Source organism: Adiantum capillus-veneris, chromosome 10, assembly GCF_014529385.1.
Source record: "Adiantum capillus-veneris isolate H3 chromosome 10, ASM1452938v2, whole genome shotgun sequence".
NCBI lineage: Eukaryota > Viridiplantae > Streptophyta > Polypodiopsida > Polypodiales > Pteridaceae > Adiantum > Adiantum capillus-veneris.
The window spans coordinates 140,942,917-140,965,958 of NC_140940.1; positions in this window are offsets into that span (position 1 = coordinate 140,942,917).

Consider the following 23,042-nt stretch of genomic DNA (forward strand, 5'->3'; position numbering starts at 1 on the left):
ACACATGGGCGCTCACAGTGGTCGATCATAGCAAAAATAATGTAAAAATGAGATAAGTGGTGCACCTCTCATCAGCGATCACCTACGCACCTATAGGACTGACAAGCCCGGTCCATGATGCAAATAAAGTGATAGCCTTCAAAGGTGATAGGGTGTCCGTAAGTGGTTAACATGCCCCCCATTTTGATGTAGATTCTGTCCTCGAAAGCTAGTGAAGTGAAGCCCGTTCATCAAGGTGAAAGAGCATTTGAGATTGAATGTATTTAGCTTTCTTCAAAACACTATAAATTAACCAAAAATAGCATAGTAATTGCATTCTCATAGAACATATATAATTAAAAAGCCTATGCAATGAATAGACACAAATATTGATTGGTAACAAAATATTAAATAATTTTTCAGCAGCAGTAAACATTAAACTGTAATATAATCAAACGCATAAGCACTTGTAGAGGTAATAAAATAAACAAGTCTAGGAGCTCTAATTTAACGGTTGTTGAGAGGCACTAGAGGTCAACTATTGATACCATGGGCAAGCTTCTCAATTCTCTCTTGTCAATTAAGTTGTTTAATTGCAAGAGTAAAGTATTTCATGTCCGAGGGAAGCTGACTAGAGGCTATACCTAGAAGACCTTTTAGTTAAGGTACGATAAAAGGAATTGCATATGAAATCATCTCCTGATTTACTTTCTTTGTTTGACCCCCCAAAGTGTTTTCTACATTGATTCAATTTTTGACATGTGTGCTTATTTTGTATGCCTTGGTCTTTTTGCTTTACAAGGAAAAGCGCCCACATTGGGAACCTCTAGGACTCTAGTACCATAGGCAATACATGTGAGTGAAGTACCAAATCAAGCTGGGTATCTCTTCCAGCTTAAGATTTTACATTTTTGGGACTTTTGTTTATATGTTTATTTGTTTTTTGCTGCCTTTCAATTTTGTAACTTTGGGGGGTCATATTGACAATGCGACCCTCCCTAGGTTCATCACAATAGTAAACTCCCTTTATAATACTTAAGCAAAGGTCAAGAGGGATTAAGCCCACTAGAAAGCACTAGTACATTGCACACAATGCTTCATAATATCGGATTAAGAACCTAAAGTAACCATTGACAATTAGGAAGGCATTTTCCATGGTATTAAGAGAAGAGCTCTAATATCTATATTGGTCAAACTAGCTTAGTCAGACTTCTTGATTCGTAAACCTAGACAAAGAACTATGACATAAAATTATATTTAGTCTAATATTTAATACTAAGAAAATGTGATGATATTGTGCTACCAATCACAGTTAAAGTAGACAATTATGGATGCTAAAAAAGACAAGACGCAATAATAATGGACAAGAAACACCTGTTTGTGTTGATGATCACGCTCGATTCAAAGTGTGAACTAGACAAAGATTGCATGAAGTTCAAAATCCCAACTACTACAATGTGTTCCTTTACACACTAGAAAACACAAGGAATACCTCTAGAAGGAATATCAGTAGGAAGAGGCACCAACCTTTATTGAGCACAATCAAAACAGTATAAAGAACCCTAACCTAAGTATTTGCACCCCCCTAGAGGGTCAAGGGAGCATGATATTGTATAGATGGGCGGGTAGCCCTAAGTCTAAATTCCTATCCTTGTTACTCACTGTCAAGAAAAATGAAGTCATCATCAGTGAGACCATACGTGCCATCCGTGTAATCATGTAAATCTTCCTAATCATTAGATGCGCATATGTTCACTAAGGATGTCACTAGGTGTGTATAGTCATCTTGCTCAAAAGGGTAAGCTTGTGCAATTAGAGAGACATTCTCTACTAAGTAGGGATCAATTGTGGTCAATAGATGTATCAGCCAATCTAATTCCTCATAATTTTTCTCACACACTAGTGTATCTACCAAATCCCATTCATAGGCAAGCACCGGGTAGACTATGTGAAACACTTGTAAAAAGTAAAGAGGGTACCTCTTACCCAAGGTAGGAGTGGATGACTCTAGCATACTAACCATATCTATACACATAGATACATTTTGGTTAGTGTGAAAATATTATAAGCGTCTATCAAAAGGTCGTGTCCTTCTGCATGATGTGCTATTATGATTTTTGTGTACTGTACTAGAATTTGTAGGTTTTCAATTTTTTGTTTGGTGGATTTTGCTCTTCTACTTTTTTATTTTTGTTTTTTTGAGTATAGGGCTATATATATACATTCCCAAAGATTGTGAGATTGAGAGGTCGGGGAGGAAGGTTAAGAGGGGAGCAAGTGAATGGTGGATGATGTCAGCAAACACTCCGCCCTTCCTTGGATAGATCATACCTTTTGGAACAATGTTGTCACCTTTTGAAACCAATTGTTTCAAGTTGTAATGGGTGAAGACCTTGACCAATAGTTATTCACCACCCTAGGTGTTTCATCTAGTTGCAAGGGTGGTAAGGTATTCTCCCATGATTTTACTTGAAACGTTGTTTTAGGTGATGAATTTACAATGAGAGGTGCTATTCTTTCCTTTTTTCTGTACAGTTTTGGTGGTAGGTGAAATTTGTGAAGAAGTTTGTATTTTTGTAGAAGAACTACATGAAGAGCAAGAAGCTTCATTTTTTTTTTCTATGTTTGAGGCAAGCGACACAAGTCGTTCTCGCTTGGGTACCCAAACTAGCTCCATATCATGTGTATAGTTATCTGTGATCTTTCCCTTCCCACGGTCTTCAATTGGCTTTATCGTTACAAGATTTGACTCACATTAGGTGACAGGTAAGAACACAACTTACTTTAGGCACCCAAATTTGATCATTCCCTTCATAATATCCTTGGGCTTGCAGTAGTTGTTTAGGAGTCCAACGCAATGTTTTCTTACATTTCTTGGAGCGAGTGGGATGCCTCTTACAAGGCTTCTATTTTTAAGAGTTAGAAATGGTTGCTAAAAAAGAAGCTTTAGGGACCCATTTGTATGTTTTTTTATTATATTACGATGACTATTGTGTGTCTCATGCTTTGTTTCAACTACAGAAGCTGAATCTCTAAAGGGTTGGGCTATAGGTATAGATGGTTCAACCTCTTGGACATGCAATGTTTTGGGTTGTATTTCATCAGGAGGTGATATCTTAGGGGCTATCGCTTGAGTGGCAGGGCTAAGAGTTGGTTTCTGTGTTGTCACACTCCCAGTCTCCCAATCAATAGTGCATTTGGTCGCTAACATCCACTTGCATCCTAGGTTTATATTGCCTTCCAAAGTTCCAGCAGGCATGACCAAAAAGTCTTGAGCTACAACCCCATTGTCATAACTGACAGAAGTGTGCCAGTTCCAAAAACAATAGTTTTTTTCTTGTTAATGCCCTTGACTTGGATGGTACTCTCAGATAGGGATGGCTTTCCTAACTAGCACCACACTCCATATGATAGCACATTATATTTAGCACCTGTGTCCAATAAAGCGTTATATAGCACTTTCCCATAGGTGCTATTTAACTCAATAGGATATTGTAGAGGTGTGTCATAATCCAACCAATCATCCTCTATTTCAACTTGAAATGTATGTGTAAGTCCAAGGTTGGCCTCTCTTTGGCATCTAATACGTTGCTGTTGCTCCTTAGAATCAACTTGAGCTTGTATCTTTTCCAATTCTGCTTATCCCTTGGCTGCCTTTTTCTGATGGAAGGCACGTAGCTCCTCTTGGCTTAAAGGATCATAGTAGCTTTTAAATTTACTCCCATTGAGGAATCCAATGGTTTCAACTCCATAAAGTTTCCACACAAATGGCACCTTGTGGGGTGATTTTGCATACTATATATGATCCTTTTCCTGCATATTTCAATTTTTTCTTCTTGTTACGCACTCCATACATAAAGACTTTATTCCCAACCTTGATATCCTTGTTCTTTAAATGACAGTCAAACCATTTCTTTCTCCCATCTTTCTCCACAAGTGCATTTTGTACAACCAATTGTCTTTCTTCATCTAACTTCTCAAGGATATATAAACACTCAACTAAAGGGTTACCATCCCAACTTTCTTGTGAAGATACTCACAGACTAGGAATTACAAACTCCTATGGCATAACTACTTCTTGGCCATATACCATTTTGAATGGTGTACAATTAATAGCCACTTTGTAAGCTGTACAATAAGCCCATAGAACTGATGTGAGCTTCAAATCCCAATCTGTGCGATGAGCTTCCACTATTTTGGTCAAGATAGAAATTAAACTCATAAGCATGGTCACACTCCGCGGTCCAGTGGAACTCAATAAGAAGCTTGTACAATGGGAGAGCTATCTTGGCAAATAATAAACCGTTGGTAATAGCCAACATGGCCCATGAACCTTTGAACTCCTTTATAGTTTGTAGGTGGTGGCAAATTGGAAATGGCTTTAATTCTTCTCTCATCTGTGGAAATCCCATTTTTGGACACTATATGCCCTAAAATGACTCCATGTTCAACCCAAAATTGGCGTTTGAAAGGATTTAATGAGATGCGATATAATCTGCACTTTTCAAACACTTTCCGTAAACATGATAGATGTTCTTTCCAAGAAGAATAAACACAAAGTTCATCTATGAAATATTCACAAAACTCCCTCAAATATTCCCTAAAAACAGTGTTTATCAATCTTTGGAAGGTATCAAGGGCACTGGTTAAGCCAAAAGCCATAACACAAAATGCGAACACTCCAAATGTGGTTATAAAAGCAGTTTTAACTTGGTGCTCTAGTGCAATTGTGATTTGATTGTAGCCAGAGTATCCATCTAAAAATATATAAGCTTCCTTCCCTACAACTCTTTCAAGCACATGTTCTGAATATAGGTGTTCTTTGGGCCCTTGTATACACAACCTTACGCTCCTCCATGGTATAGGATTTGAAATGCTCAGGTGCAAGATGTAAATCTGTGGGGTCTTGTTGTTTTGTGGAGTGTGATTTCTCTTTCGCTTCCTTTTGTTGTTGAGCTAGCTCTTGATCTTGCCATCTTCTTGTTACAATATGGCTCAACTTTGGCTTCTCTATAGATTCTACCTGTGTGATGTCAATGGGTTGTGAATTGCACCACATGACACTTTGAAGGTATTTGTCCCAATTATTTATCAACTTTCAATGAGCATCACATGCATCCATATAACTGATCCATTCAGCGATAGATTTTTTTCATTTATCCTAGCACTCACATTTGCTCGATATTTTCGTCTCTTATCGCTTACTCCTCTTGTCGACCTTTTTCCAATGAAGAGTCACTAGATGAATTGCTACTCGTGTCTTCTCCTCTCTCGGATAGATTGTCGTCTAGGGTACTACTGGGCCTTGAATGATTTGTCCCCATATTTGCACCAAGATTTAACTCAGATTCTTTGTCCTCAAAATCAATTTCAACTAATGATCTAGAATCCAAATCATGTAAGCTATAGTCTTTTGAGACGCTATTGGTTTCAGTGTCAATCAAGCCTTCACCTTGTAGGTCCCCACAAGCTATATGAATTGCTCCTATCATATTTAAAGGTATGAGTTGTGGCATTTCATCCCCCTCAGGTGTTAACTAGGTTGTCTCCCTATTTTCTCAAGTGTCTATGGTTGCTACTAGGTGGACCCAATCCACATTGTCAAACGCGGCCATTCCACTGGGTAGAACATCCACATAAGGGGAATCTTCTCCAACATCAGTGTCCTTTTTACACGTGTAACAATACTGCAATGGGGCCGAGTGAATTGTGGTGTCAGATTGATGGTCAATTATAAATCTATATCCTAGAGGATGTGCTCGACCAGTTACAAGATCAGCTCAAATGACAGAGTCTTGGAACTGCAAGTGGACATGGTTTTTAGACAAGTCATGCACCATTCTTGCTTCCCTCATGAAAGGACATCCTAGCATCATCTCAGATGACATAGTGTGCTTGGAAAAATCCATAACAATGAAGGTATGCCTTATTTTGTGTCCAAGGACCTTGATCTTGAGATCTTCTAGCAAACCAATAGGTTTAACAATAGTTCCATTGGCCATCTTTACCACTATGTTTGTAGTGCCAAGGTGAGGTCTTCTCATAGATTCCCAACAATTTTTAGTTACAATGATAACCCCAGTGCCACCATCAAGGATTCCCTTCATAGTTAATCCCTTGGTAGTGATTGGTATGGTTGCATTGGATTCATTGCCTTCAAAGTATTGCCCCAACTTGTTAACATGTATTTCAACAGCCAAGTTCTCATCTGGTTGGGTTGTGGATCTAAATGTTCCTCCTCTATGGGCACCTCCCTAGTTTTAATTGTGGTAGCCTGACTTTTAATTCTCCATTGAGAAGAGCTAAGAATAAGCTTGGGGTCTCCATATAGTTTAGACATGATGGCTGTTCTAACTTTTGAAGCCATAAAATCCATCAATTTGGAAATATTTAATGGCACTTTTTGGGCTTTAGTCCCTTGACATGGAAAAGCAAGGGACATGGGAAAGATGGGATCTCCATTTCTTCAATAGGATCAGGTAATCCCTCTGTAAACATTCTCTCCAACAATTAGGGAGTACGCCCATTTCCCAATGACTTAAAGTCACTTTCTTCTTGGATGACACTAGGTATGGCTAGTGGTCTATGGTATTCGTGAGGTTGATTTTGTGTAGGGAACACTATGTATGTAATCTGGATCTGCCTAGGTGCTGGCTCTAAATCCCTTTGGGTCTCTTCTACCAAACTCATTAATAGCTTGACTCACTCGATCTCCTCTATAGGGTTTGGGTGAGTTCCTATCTTCTTATTGGGTTCCTTGGGTCCTGGCCATTGTGGCTCATGATGATCTTTCTTGGTTGTTTCTTTCCTAGTGACCATTTTAATCTCCATGGTATCATTTGAATCAGAATTCTCTTCAATGTTGTTCATATACATGGGGTTGTCACCAACCCCTATGTTGGTCTTTGAATTGGGGTCTGAATTTGCTGCTTTTTGCGATCAGTTCCTTTGTGTTTTCTTCTTCTTTTGAGATTGGGCAATTGATGTTGTGTCTCTTTCTTCAAGAATATAATTTTGATTTTGGAGCATTGATCGTGCGAGTACATTTACTGGTAGTCTAATAGGACACTCGGCTACACGATGTGGACCCCCTCACTCATAGCATTGAAGAGGTGGTCTCGTGGAAGTGAAATTGATATTTTGGCCTCTTGTTGCAAGGGAAGCTACTTGATAGACATGTTTGACTTGTCCCTAATAGTCCTCCACAAAGTATTGTGGACATTCTTCAAGTGCATAAATCCCATAAGAAATATTAGGGTCTAACATATCCTTGCAATCCACACAAGCAATAGATGACTCACAACCCACTTGATTCTTAGAAGTGATTCTCGAATGTGGGGGTTGCAATCCTAGCACTGGAGGTGGTAATGGTGTTGGTTGAACAACATTCTTGGCCCTAGGGACCCTGTGTTGTGACGATTGTTCAAGAGGTGGGGCTGGCATCAATGCAGGCACTCGAGGTGTGTCTGTCCATGCTAAGGTTGGTCTATTGGCAGTTGTGCATTTAAATATTATGCAGTCCTTGGCTTGATGACCATGCCTCCCACATGCATTGAAATTCCCATTAAATTTTACTCTAAACGTACGGCATTCACTGGTACTAGGTGGACCAAAGAAAACTGAGCACCATTGTTGCTCCCTTTTGGGATACATATGATTGTTTTGTGGAGTCCGATTGTCTCTAAGGCTTTCTTGAATGGCCTTGGTGAGATCTGCTAAGGTTATCTCAGATATCTTTGTCTCTTTATCAATAGGCTTTATAGTCATTGGCTCATGTACCGATGCTTGTGAGCTAGTAGATTTAGGCTCAACAGATACTCTTTCTCCTTGAATCATTAAATTTTTCTCCAATTGGATCGCATTGGTGGTGACTGCTTCCCAAGTGGTGATACCTCTAATGACTAGGCCATTGTAAGTATCCTCATGTCTTAGTCCCCTAATGAATCTATTGGTTATTATTGAAGCACTCATTTGAATTACAACAAGAATTCAAATGCTTCAAGCGACTAATAAAGTCTTACACGGACTCCCCTTCCTCTTGTTGGGATTTTTGGAGCTTAGATGCTACACCATAAAGCACTCCCTTTTGTATGTACTCTTTCAAGAACAGTCTCCTAAGAGTAGGGTGTACTCTTTCAAGACCAGTATCCTAAGAGTAGGGTAAATCATTTTCTCTTCCACCTGTAGGGTCCTATACCAATCCCCAGCCTTCCCACTCAAGGTCAGGGCTTAAAGAATTACCCTTATGCAGCTCATTGTGCTCTCCTAGGGAATGGAATATTTGTTCAAATACTTTGATATGCTGTCTCACATCCCCGTCTCCACTAAATTTTTGTGTGAGCTTGGCTATTTGTACTACCTTACTTCTATGCTTTATCAGGAATGTTATGCATATTTTCTGCAATAGATTGACCGCTAGCTTGAGAACATGTTTCCAAGTCACCCAAGTGAGCAGGTATAGTGGGGACAGGTGCTCTCAAGACTGCATGTGGAATGGGGATTGGCATCGGGTTATCCTCGAGTCCCAAGCTGGGTACAATGTTGTGCCATGTGGTGGCCCAAAGTTCATATGATTGATACACACTTGTAGGTACTATTGTAGGCATTGGGCCACCATGTAGTAGTGCTTTACTAATAAATGAGGATTATGGTTTGTTTTTTGTCATGCCCATCACTTGGGTAGACATGGTAGCCGTGGTGTTAGCAAGAGAAAGATGAGTTAAACTTGGAAAGGTAAAGCTATCGCTTGAGGGATCAGATTGTACTGAGACCCCTAGCAAAACAACATATGGAGGATCCATCGGGCTTATCAAGGGAGTCTCCATTTGTGATAAAGTTGGTTGCTTAGCCTTCTCTGTATCCAAGAATTTCATGAGACCTGCTGAAGGCATGTGGATCCTTTGTTCTACCTCTCCAGCTCAATAACCATATGGATGACATCACAAACTCTTTGTTATTGCTCCTCTATGCTAGTAGCAGTGGATGTGAATTGTAGGACATCTAACCAACCCATGTGATAGGTGTGACCTGTGTATAGGTCAGTTAAAGTCTTTGTTTGTAATTCATACTCTCAATTTTCATTTAGAAACGCTCCATCTAGGATTGAGGTGCTAGGGGTGTTCATTGAACTAGATGCAATGTGGCTCTCTATGGTTTGACCCTTAGTGGTTGCTAATTCAGAAGCACTTGATTTCTCCACTAGCATGGATTTGAATTTCCTTTTTCCTAGCTGCAAGGTTATATCACTCCACCTCTTGCACTTTGTCAAGGCTTCTACCATCAACAGGTAATATAACCTCGGAGGGGAATAGATCTGAAGAGTCAAGGAGTGTAGTGAATGGAGTATTCACATGCACACTCTCCAAGAGCATGGGGTCTACATTGGTCATGAATGGTGATTTTACTTCCCCATCCCATTCATTTACATCGCTAGCTCCATGTTCAGAGCGAGTGGCTCTACTAAAAATCTCATATCATAAAACTCATATATATGCGATAAAAATGTGTCAATACTATATCATAAAACTGAGGACTGAGGCATGGGCTTGGGCTTGGGGAATGATCCCGGATCCCTTCCTTTCAATATAAGGCAAAAAAATTTCCTTTTGTTTTTTATTTCAAATCTTTTGGGCGTTTATATATATATATATATATATATATATTTGGTTTAATTTTTAAAAATTTTTAATTTTAATTTTAATATTTTATTTTTTAATTTTATTTTAAAAAAAACTTCTTGTGGATAAGGTTGTGCTGCGTGAGCGCCAAACTCATGCGCACAGAGCCTGCCTAAAGCGTGCAGTTGCACCTTGCAGCTCTGTCAAAACTAGCTACACAATACACTAAAACACTAACATAACTGACAACCTGCTCAACACTGCCCACTTCAGAAAACCTGCACATTATAGAGCTATTAACACTTATAGACATGCTCAAACCTACACATTACAAAGCTTAAACACATTCAACAAAACTTGCACAAAGCTGCATCTTGTAGCACTAACTGATCTAATCAAGCTAAAAAAAAGCCAAAAAGGATAGAAATGAATGGCTTCACCAGGCAACACTCAGTGCTCCTTAAGCTTGCTGCAGGGAAATCCCCGGCAATGACACAAAAAATGTGCGCTTCTATCGCATGTGTCGGAGGCTGGGGACGTGCCGAACATTGTATGCAAGCCATGAATGGCTACAAGCACACAACCAGACTATCCTATTACGCTCAAAGGAGGCAATGGTGTGTCACTCATCGCTCTATGCTTGCCGTCATGAAGGATTTTGTGCCACGAAGAAGAGGGAACCGTCGCCACTGCGCTCAACCGCCTCGCAGCCACCGATGCCGCCGCACTGCTCGATCACACACATCTCTCTCTCAAGTGCGTGCACACGCACACGCACACACATGCATGCACGTGCACGCGCGTGCGCACGCACACACACACACACACACACACACACACACACACACACACACACACACACACACTCGTGTGTACACGGTGGAGAAGAAGCTAGAGGTAGAGCAAGAGAAATTCTTTTGAACTTGTGTTCTTGTCTAGAACCTGTGTAAAATCTGTGTTTACTCACAAACATTCAAGAATGTTAAGCCAACCCAAAAAATTAGCTCTTCTTTTAAGTTGCATTTGTCAGCTCTTGATTGGTATGTTTCTACGTAGTGTTATGCTAGAAACCCCAACTTTTCTTTATTCCTAAGGTCTTATCTTTGTTTTTTCAAGTGGTCAATTTTGAAAAAAATTCAAAACTGTGTACAAAACTTTGACCATTTTCTCCCAGAACTACCAAAAAGCTAGTTTCAAACACCCTTGAAAAAATTAGAATTTCGATGCCTTAAGTGATATTTTCTTGAACTAAGGGTTGTCGTTGAGCATTACTTTAGCATCTGTAGAGCCGCTTCCAAGCCATGCTTTAATAAAAAAATCTTTTAGAATCAAAGTCTGTATGTGGAAGTTATTACCTTTTCAGTGCAAACTAATTTTCACTTGCAACACAATACTGCTTGTAACTTGAGCTCTGCTAAGTATTTTTGGTCCAAACTTAGTCATTGCAATGTACGAGACATGCAAAACTTGGTTACCTATTCTTGTCCCAATTTGAACACTTTTCAATGGTTAGAAGAAAATTGCATTTTTTTTCTCTCTTTCAAGATGGTCCAAATTTGAATTTTTAAGTTTCACTACATTCCTCACTCTTAGTATATCCTGTTTGGCCAAGTTTGTTTTGCGCTTTTCTGGTAAGCAAAGACACAAATAATTGCAGTTTCAGCATGTCTTGGCTAGCTATTTTGCTTGTATCTTGCACTTCTAATGTTTAAATGACACCAAATTTTGATTCTGCACTTACTGCACCACGTACTACAAACACACCAAATTTGAGCCCAATTGGATAACCTTCAAGAAAATATCACGTTTTTTTCCCAGATGGTCAAAATGGTATGCACACAAATTTGCAAATCTCATCTAGTTTGGAATATTGCTTTGGCGCCATCGGATCCAATTCTATATTGTTTCAAGTCTGTTCTAGTACTAATATGCATACAACTTGTTGCCAAAATGTCCAAATTGAAATCTAAAAAGACAAATAGGCGTGTAATAAAGAGGAGAATTACCACCCCAAATTTCCACTAATACTGAGGTACTTGATGAAAAACTCCCGTTTTTTCTTGAGGTTCTTGAGGGAAAAATTATATTTTTTCTCAATTTATTTTTCTTGCAACTTTCTTTAGTTTTGCTAAGTTGGGTTCCCCGCTCTTTGTAGAGTCTCCTTGTCAAATTTTGTGAAATTTGGAAACCAAAATGACCTCTTGCTCTCAACGTAACACTTTAAAATTTTAAAATTTTAAGAGGATTATAGTAAAAGAAGGGAATTTTTAATTGAGTTAAAAATTAAACCTATATGTTTTTGAAAAAAGGGGTTATTTTATTACCTTAAGCATGTAAGTAAAGGGTCGGTTTTTTTTAATATTTATCCTTTGAACGCATGTTATGTTAAGTATGGAGCCTGATTTACCCCTTGTAATTTTTTGTATTACAAACGCACATTTGTAAGGCCCCCTTACAAGGAGAAGCCATCGTGCTACGTGAAGAAAAATCACTCGCCAAAAATCAAAATTTTCGCGACTAGTCTCAAGCAAAGCTTTCAAAATATTCCTTTTCACCGGAATATTATGGCTGACCGGCGGCGGTTGAAAAGTGATCGGAAAACAACCGGTCGTTTGGCCGATGGCTGGTGGCCAAATTCAATGGCTGGTGGTTGATTTCAAAAATGGACTTGTCTTCTCAAGGGCCGCCACACATGGGCATATTGGAGGGTCCGATTTGGACTTGTCAACACAAGGGTGGCTACACACGGTTGCCTCTCATGAGAGAGGGCACCCCTTGAGGCCTATAAAAGAAGGCCTCTTCTACACACAAAAATGGATTGTGAAGCATTGTGGTGCATTGTGAAGTTGATGTGAGGTGGTGAGAGTGAAGCAAGGTGGGAGATCCAAAAGGGTATAATCCCTTTGTAATCTACTTCTTTTTTTGAAGTACTAAAACCATTGAGTGGCTGCTTTCTCATGGACGTAGCCCACATCGGGTGAACCACGTATATCATGTGTACTCTCTCTCTCTACTCTATAATCTCTTGTGTGTGAAAATTATCTCTCTCCACTAAGTAATCTACTCAATTATCTCCTTAGATATGTCCTATTTCCTAGCATGTTATAGAATAGTTTCTTAAAGGTTCACCCTCAAAAAGGCATTGAATAGGTTACAATTTGCAAATGTGGTAATCATGCTTTTGTTGTATGCGAATGATGAATTACATCTAGCACACGCTTTAGAGGATGCACAAAAGCTTTTGGTTCTCCTTGAGATCTTTTGCTTTCATAGTGGATTGATTGTGAATGAATCCAAAACAAAGGTTATGCTTGTGAAAACTAACCATAGGAGAAGGCATGTGTTGTGTACAACAATGCATAACAAAGCCAAAACAAAGGTTATGCTTGTGAAAGCTCACCATAAGGAGAAGCCATGCATTGTGTACAACAAGGGCTTGATATGGTAAACTTAGGAATGGTGCATCCCTGCCTTGTATAAAAACTGCTCCTGACCTCGGACTAGTTGGGTCACCTCTGTGGCTTACTGTAGGCTATGTCAATTCTTGTAAATTGTTGCAGGTTCATATAGTTATGAGCTTGACTGATGTTATGGCATTAGCCGCACATGCGGTCCTACGGTCCTACGGAGGTCTGGACACTGCGGATTAGGAGTCATGCGATATGCGGCGGCCGTGGCGGCAGTTCTTCACAAGATATCATGGGACATGAGCGTGTGCACCGTTCCCGATCTGCGCTGGAGCAGTGGTTGTATATGGAGGGGCATACTTGTCTTTTGATGTAACCCAACCAAAATCTATGATATTCATGGCATCTATTGTTGTAACTCTGTGTCTGGATCACACATGAATGAAGCAAGTGGTGTTCTGTGCCTGTGTACTGTGTACTGTCTTCTATCATCATTCTATGTGTTGATGTTCATATAATGTAGTTGCGGGTAATCATTCCCGTAATGCCTATTGCTCCTGTGCGGGCAATAGCCATTACATTTGGCAACCACGATGTGTGATGGACGACGTGCGATGAATATGTATGCGCACTAGGTCGCAGGGTCCACCTGACCTTGTGGTTCCAATTGTAGGAAGACGTCGGAGGAGAGGCGGTTCGGATGAATTTGTTTTTTCTTCATCGCGCAGATTGTGGAATCTGTATCTCCATCACCAAGCCCGGTGCGTGGTAGGAAGTTGCGGCGAGCGAGGCGTACTCCACGCAGTCAGTCATGTCCTCCTGTCGTACGTTCATCCTCATCCACACAGGTCACTCCACCACTGTCTCCGATAAGCAGTCCGGGGGTGTCTCCGCCACTGTCTCCACCTCCTAGTGCTCGTCAGCTTTTTCCAGGAGGAGGTACAGTTGGGCAAGGGGTGATGGCTCATTCTCAGATTAAGTATAGTCGGTTTCGAGGTCTTTCGAGCGAACACCCTGATGCACATTTGCGCCAATTCAATAAAGCTTATGGATTGAATCATCCTGGGGTGGTGATTCCTCTCCATCAACAATCAGTGTTTGAATCTACACTTTCGGGGAAAGATGCGAAATGGTTATCTGAATACTCTGATGATCATTTTCAGACGTATGTTGATGGATCCACAACGTTTCTACGAAGGTTTCGATCGGAAAAGACAGTCCCTCAACATTTGGAAAAGCTTCAAACGCTGTGGGCAGAAGTCATTGCCAGTGGAGGATTATGCTGCAAAATTTTGGATGCTTTTGCAGAGGGTACCTCAGGCACAAAGGCCGGCAACCGAAGTACTGAACGATTATTTTTTGCGGGGGCTCAACAAGGATCTCAGAACGGCTATGGAAACAGTGGATAAGGTAACTACTCTACTAGATAATGTAATTGCTAGGGCTGTAGTAGCAGGAGAAGCTTTAGAGGATACGGAATCTTCAAAGAAATCAAAGAAAAAAGATAGGAAGAAATCTCATCGGAAGTCGCAAGATAGTGGCAGTGATAGTTCGGAGTCGGAATCCGCAATATCAGATTCCTCAGACTCAGGCAACAGCGATTCGGGGAAAGAATCGAAAGAGACACCTCGGAAAAAATCCCAGCGTCACGGGAAAGGTGTTTCATCCGGATCGTCGGAATCGACTGCGGTGGCTAAAAGTCTGAAGGAACTATGGTGTACCCAATATCGGAATCTGTTGGGTTCAAGCCCTTTGCCGGTCAGTGGGAAAAGCCTCTTATAGGCATGCAGTAAAGTTCAGTTAAAGTAAAGGTTGCATGACAAGAAAAAAGCCTTTATATGTAAGGTTAGTTTTTACAAGTAACACACAAGAACAATAGCGTGGCTTTTTTTTTTCTACTGCCGTGTCGAGATCTCTCTCTCTCGTTCTCCTCTGCAGCACTTCTTCCTCCTCGCCATGGTTTCATAGCAATGTTTCACCAACAACTGGTATCAGAGCGAGGTCTTCCCGGCCATAACCGTGCAAAGAAGAAGCAACAGCCGCCATGTGAACAGTCTCTTGCTTGAAGAAATCGCTGAGGTTCGACCTGCATCAAAACACTTGGTTTTGGGCTCATCAGAAGCGCCTAGAGAAGGTAGCAAAAATTAGTTTCTGTAAGGGTCTCAGATTTTGCACCCACGAGCAGGTACAAGCAAATCAAGCATGGCGCAGCATGCAGCCTACTGGTTTTTCGACTTTTCATGAAAGCTTGCCTTGAGTTTCATACCAATAAATTAAATTCATGAATTGCCCATCCATTTTTGTCCACCCTTCCTATCTAAGCCATGTTTCCTACATACACACTTACATTGCTGCTATATATCTCAGTGCATACTTGAGTTAAGCCTTGTATTCCGGTGTGTTACGACTAAAGCATTTTACTAGTGTGCAGAACTTTCAGCAAATCCATTGATTATCAAAATTGCTTCCCGGAAATTCGATTGTTGCAAATTGATTCTGGAATTAAAATCAATTGTTTTCGACTCTTTGATGGACATTCTTTGCCAGCATAAGGCTATCCTTGACATATCAAATATGGCCTCAAAGGTGGATAAATTCAACGGATCCGGTTTTCATACTTGGCAAATCAAAGTCAAAGGTTATCTGATGCGGAAAAATCTTTGGAATGTGGTCAAGCCTCTCGCAGCCGACGAGTCCGGCACATCCGCTGCAGTTACAAGGGCACTATCTGCTGAGCTACAGAGGAAAGACGAACAAGCTTTTGGTATTATCCTAACCTCCTTAGAAGATGATTTTATTCATTACTTGGATGATGTCGATTCTTCAAGTGCTGCTTGGATAGAGTTAGAGAAGCTTTTCGGTGCCAAAGCTAAGTATTCAAAAATGAGTTTAAAAATGGAATTATATTCCATCCGCATGCGTGAAGATGAAAATATTGCAGCTTTAGCCAATAGACTGAAGAGTATTAGAACTCAACTTGTTTATGCCGAAGCTTCAATACCAGAAGAAGATCTCATAGCCATTTTGTTAAAAAGTTTGACTGACAAATTTCATCAAATTGTTACTGTTTTAAAAGAGAAAGATCCGCTGCCCTCCTTGGATGGTATCATCAATTCATTGCAGGAAGAAGAACGCAGGGTAGCTAGTACCAATTCTACTATTATTCCCAGGGCATATACAGTCTCGAATGCCGTGTCACCCACCAGTTCTTCTGATACTTCCAGTGCATATACAGTCACTAAATGTGCTGCTACAGCAGCTTCATCTCGACCATTCAATGGAACCAGAACTTGTGCCATTTGTGGGCGCAACAATCATCAGACGAAAGACTGTTTCAAGAAGAATCCTTGTGTTCACTGTGGTAAAACAAATCATCCATCAAATAAGTGCTTTCAAAAGGGTAAAACTCAAATTCATGTGGTTGAGGGAGACACTGCATCTCCAATATATTCCGTTGATGAGGAAATTTATTAGATCAACTCTTTTCATGTTATTTAGTCAAAATAAATTGTACGGGCTATAGACACGGCCACCCATAAGTGGTAAGACCTCCCAATTTATCAGTTTTTTGTTCTCAAGTACCATTTTGTCCGCTCCTCATGAGGTTACTGGGTACACCTTAAACCCAAGGTTTGGCAATGAACCAAAGAATCCAGTTTTGGTAGCTAATGTTTTGAACTACACCCTATCTGTTCAAGGGGGGGTTACTGTTCTAGCACCAGGTTATGGATAAACCAAAAATCCTTGGTTGTGAGAAAACCTAAAACTCACGGTTGACGAGTACACCCAAAACTCGAGGTATCATGAGACGGTCTGTCCAGTTCGGGCTTGAGGGGGGGATTGTTGGGTTCAAGCCCTTTGCCGGTCAGTGGGAAAAGCCTCTTATAGGCATGCAGTAAAGTTCAGTTAAAGTAAAGGTTGCATGACAAGAAAAAAGCCTTTATATGTAAGGTCAGTTTTTACAAGTAACACACAAGAACAATAGCGTGGCTTTTTTTTTTCTACTGCCGTGTCGAGATCTCTCTCTCTCGTTCTCCTCTGCAGCACTTCTTTCTCCTCGCCATGGTTTCATAGCAATGTTTCACCAATAGAATCCGGGCCATGCTCCTCAGGAGTGTGCCATGAATCAGAAGTGGTGTGCGATTTGCACGACCAATACTCATAATATAGTGGAATGTTATTTCAATGGCCGGGGTCGTCGGAGTCGCGGAGACTCTTCTACCTGGCAACAACCACAGATAGGGCAGGGACAAGAGCCTGCTGTGGTGATGGATCATGCTCATACATCAGAGACGCCTTTGCAAGGTCAAGCAGGAGGACGGGGTCAAGGGGGAGGACGAGGTCACGGAAGAGGTGGCCAAGATCCTAATCGCCCCAAGACATGCCTTTTCTGTTTGGGGGATGGACACTGGCGATCCGAGTGTACTGAAGTTATGGAATACGATCGGAAGAACTAGGAACGCGCTGAAGGGAAATAGCCTAGTGTGGCTATGGTTCAGATTGGAGGATTGGAGGAGTCTGATCTAGTGGTTTCATTAATCACGCGATCGGGTAAAAATGTGGTTCCAACACCCGATGTAAAGATTTCGGATTGGACGGCTCAGGAAGAAGTGAGGAAAAATACTGTGTCCTGGTTGCCACAATCCGTACCACCAGTGAAGTTATCAGGACCATCAACTGTGGGCCTGGAAATAAAGGAAGGAAAAGTTGGAAATAAGGATGATGTTAGAGACAAAGAGGATTGGAATTCAGTTTGGAAAGAGGTCCTCACGTTGCCAATACAAGTACCTCTGGGTTCATTGGCTGAAATTGGTTCCTAATTTTCATAATGCATTGCTGCGACAAACGTCCACAGAGCTGAGGGAAGTCGCCATCGGGAAAGTTGAAAGCGAGGAGGATGATTCAGCCCCGTTGCCAACAAATAGGATCACGGATACCCGCATTCCGGAGATTTCAGTTAGATACCATGGAACATACTGAGATAGATTCACATCTTTTGGATGAGGTCTATCGGGCACATACTGCAGATTTTAGAGGCTTTGGCTACATTGATATTTCCTCTTTGCCAGAACAAGACGAAGAGCAGCAACCAAAACCTTCCAACCAGAGGGGCTGAGTGTGGGTTCGCGCAATCCACCATGCGTGCCAGGTGTTACGGCATTAGCCGCACATGCGGTCCTGTGGAGGTCTGGAAACTGCGGATCAGGAGTCATGCGGTATGCGGCGGCCGTGGCGGCAGTTCTTCATAGGATATCATGGGACAGGAGCGTGTGAACCGTTCCCAATCTGCGCTGGAGCAGCGGTTGTATATGGAGGGGCATACCTGTCTTTGATGTAACCCAACCAAAATCTATGATATTCATGGCATCTATTGTTGTAACTCTGTGTCTGGATCACACATGAATGAAGCAAGCGGTGTTCTGTGCCTGTGTAATGTGTACTATCTTCTATCGTCATTCTATGTGTTGATGTTCATATAATGTAGTTGCGGGTAATCATTCCCGTAATGCCTATTGCTCTTGTGCGGGCAATAGCCATTACAACTAACTATTTTTGCTAAAGCCTGGACATTATGGCTGACCGTGGGTCTCTTGTGCATAAAAAATGTTCATGATTGTCTGCATAAAAAATGGGGGTGGCCTCAGTACGATGAAAAGGTCTCAGAGAATCGACGGCTGCTGCCTGCAGGACATCACCTCCACATAAAAATTTTGTGCATGTGTGGTAGTATATGTATGTGGGTATATGGTTGTGAGTATGATGGTTGGCTTGATGGCTGTTCATGCTACAGTTGGATATGTATTGATAAACACGGGCTGTTACTGTGTCCCGACTGTATAAATGGTGGCAACATGGGGTTATGGCCGATGGGCCACTTGGCTCTGACTCTGGCAAAAATAAACAGCTGGTTCACTGTTGTAGCTGGTTTTTTCTTCTCTAAGGAGATAGAGGTATCTAATTGACTGGTAGGTTTCAAAAACGGTGGTTCTTTTCTGTGACTAACTGGTTGCCACTGGGGCTTATCACAATTGGGAGCTCATATCAGGCCGGGGCTTGGGTATAGCTTCCAAGCTATTGGCAAAAAAATGATGAGGTTCCACAAAAAAGGGGGGGAGTCATGCTACTCTCTTAACTAGTTACATTGTTGTCTTATTGGTTTTGTTGTAAAAAAAACGAGGTAATCACCACCATCATCTATGACCTTTGGTTAACAAAAAGATGTCGGATTTCGCATCTCTTTATCTAAAAAAATACCTTTGGTACCATGGGTTCTACTGATTTTGAAGGTAAGTATATGGTTGCTTCTTTATGCATAGCTACTGAGCTGTGGCTCTTAGTTTTACTTTTGATGGACTTCACCATAGTCTATAAAGTAATATGAAAGACTGCTAACATACCAAAAACTAATGAATAAACTAGCTTGTCTAAAGTAATTAAAACCTATAAGATGGACATGGATAACAACTGATATAGTCCATTGATACCTGTAAAACACATCCAAGGCTAACAAAATTGTTGTCTTGTTTGGATGGATGCAGGTAAGGACTCTATCTTATCTTGGAAGGCTTTCTTTTCTTTGACAAGCAACCTTTCTGTAATGAATTACTCACTGAGCAACGGGGAAGTTCTGTTACTTCTAGTCTTACTGATGTCACAGATGCACATATTCTGTTTCCCTTATCTCGCATCCATAGGTGATGCCACACCTTTGCTGCTGTGCCTCTTGGTCTCAGATTTGCTGATGTGTCTCTTGGCATGTGTCGACTTGCGTGCAAGATAAACTTATCATGGCATTGCACAGTCAGGTATCGACGCTTTCTCAGGTCATTATACATATCGATTCTCAATCTGTTTCTTCATGGCTTGCGATACACATTTGCACACAAATGTGTACATGCACTTTGTGACTTTGACAAAGGTAGGCAATTGGAGCAATCACATCGGCTCAGTAAACAAATCAAGAATGCATATGGAAGCTGATGGAAGCACACATGGAACGTGATCTCATCACAACCTGATTTTGAAGAAAGAAGTCTACTATATCTGACGCTGATTCTCAAAGAGAAATGTCCATCAAGTAGGTGCACATGTACCTACTTAGAACAGGCAATGCTAGTTCTCATGTATTCAATATTATATGTTCATTTGGTGTTTATTTCCTAAACCTATATATGCATTTTTGAATATTAGAATGAATTGACTAGAAGAGCATGATCTACATTCATAACATCTGCATGTATATATACGTTAGCCTCTGGTTGGAACGCCTTAAACCTCCCGTGGAGGGTCTTGCAAGAGATGGCATATACTGATTAGTAAGTCGTTTAAAGCTTTTTTATACTGTGATCATTATGATACACTGTCTAGTGGCTCTGTATGAAGAATGACGAGTTGAAAAAAAACATTGGTCTTCTGCTTAGAACAAAACATTGAAGTCTTCTACTTTGTATGGTAAGGTAACTTGGGAGCTTTGTATGGTAAGGTAACTTGGAATTTTATAAGCATTATGGTAAGGTAACTTGGACCTTAATCCTCGTGTGAGGGTCTCTTGGTGAGATGGTATAGTTTGTTAGAGATTTTTTGAAACTTTATTCAAAATACAAGGGAGATGCTCTCAAATTTTCATAAATTATGAACTTGCAAGAATATCAACTAATATGACATAGGTCCGGATAACATGGGAGTAGACATTGACGGCAAATTATTTTAGGAGACTGCTCAAATTGGGTATATTTCACATATTGATATTTCATTCATTGCATTATGTTTTGACAAGCTCTACTTTATGAAATGTAGCTAATGACTTACTCATCAAAGAAAACCTTGAGAATACTGTATTTTCAAAGCTACTATCCAAGGTAAGGGATGATAATTATCTTTGCAAATGGACATAGTCTTGCAGGGTGTTTATGATACTACAGGTGTTTGTTATTCTTGGGATCGGTTATCATTGCATATAAGCATATAAAGAATTGAGGATATGTTTTTTGGAATCCTTTTTGAGATACAAACAAGATGTTAGTCTCTAATATGTTTTGAGAATGCTACCATATTTTTGAGCTAGTAACATGAGATTTACTTCTAGTTTTTTATACATGGGATATTTTTTAGTTCTTGAAGCCGTAAACCTCCTGTGGAGGATCTCGCTCGGAGATGGCATAAACTGAGTTTTTTAAGATATTACTCAAATTACAAAGGAAACACTGTCCAATTTTTGCCAGGCGTTCTACATTGATTGATAACCCAAAAATACATAGGTATTTGCATCAGATATGGTAATCGACACTAGTGGTTTTTTGAGAGAGCTCGATGAGTATTGGGGTACACATGCATATACATTCAGAGGTTATCTTACTTGAAATCTTAACTTAATAGTCAATCCTAAGGGTAGGTTGTAAACTAGGTCTACAGGTGTGACATTGGATCCAGTGTCGACACCCGCAAAACTCACAAACATAGCCAGTTCTAACTGAATGTTTTTGTATGGATGCAGGTAACAACTGGATCCTTCTCCTTGTAGGTGCAGTGGAGGCTCATCCCAAAGGACGGACACATATACAATATATTATTTTGTAATGGTTAAAGAACAAATTTTGAATCTAGATGAATATATTGGCTAGTAGATGCTGTCTGGTATATTGACAAAAGTGAGACAAGAATTTATGTACAAAGTGTTTACACACTTTATGTTATGATAAGGTATTGTTATTTAATGTTTTATTTAATGCAATTCTCTAAGTATGGCTCACATATGAAGGGATTTTCAAACACAAAAACACACACACTCTGTATCCCTATTGGTCTTTGGTCGGACTAGTGCCATACTTAGCAATTAAAATTCAATCGGATATTTAACAATAATACAACTACTCCAATTTATCTCGACTTTAATCAAACGGTTTTTCGCAGGATATGGGTGTTCCTACGCTAAGAATTGGAGTGCTTAATGTTTGTTATATTTTGTGAAAAATCGATACTCCAAAGGGATGCATTGGGGATCTTTAGCTCCTAAATTGGTCGAGTTAATACAGGTTACATTATTATTAGATTGATCCACCTAATCCAAAGGGATTGGTTGGGGCTCTCAGCTCCTAAATTTGTCAACAAGCACCTACATGTGTACATATAATCCATATATTATAATCAGTATCCACCCTCGAGCAAGTGTGGCATGTCAATTGGTCTTTATCTTCTTGCAGGATTGGAGTATTTTATAATAACCACCATTCGACATGGTTCACAAATTTGGGATGACACATCGACCAAAATCATGATATGTCAGGTATGTAGTTTTCATAGTACCATATTCTCCTCCTTGGAGGACCCCTTTATCATACAACACTTGGGTATACTCACATTTAAACCCTTTTCAACACATTACATATGGTTTTTCTCGCATCTAAACCCTTTTTAACACAGTACAAATGATTGAGTTATAAACATGGAATTTTTTAGGAAGCATTTACTACAATTGGTGGGGGATTGGTCCACTTGGTGGACCATCCTCCACCAAGTAGATCTCTCCTCTGGGACGGGGAGGGCCACACACACACACACACACACACACACACACACACACACACACACACACACACACACACACACACACACACACACACACACACACACTCATCTTGAAGACAGTGTCTTGGCAGAATTGGGATCTTGGTTTCCATAATGAAACTAACTTGTGTTTGATGCACGATGACTCACACGTTGAAAATTCATAAATACGATACCTACAATACACCTCGTAAGGAGAACCATGGTTGTTAAAGACCAAAATAATGGACATCTAATATGCTCTCAGCTCCCCTAAATCATAATAAAGATGTAAAGGGATAACTACCAAACACAAGCTACTCTTTTTGATCTAGAGACAAGTGACTTACCTATGCTTAAGGAGGCCCCTATGTTTTGGAGGCTGTCTCGAATTGGGTGGTTGTGCTCCATTCAATGATATCTTGGGGTGCATCTGGTCCCCTTTCATTTGCTTGTTATCCCTTATTTACACTCTCAACATGAGGACTCGGGTGCT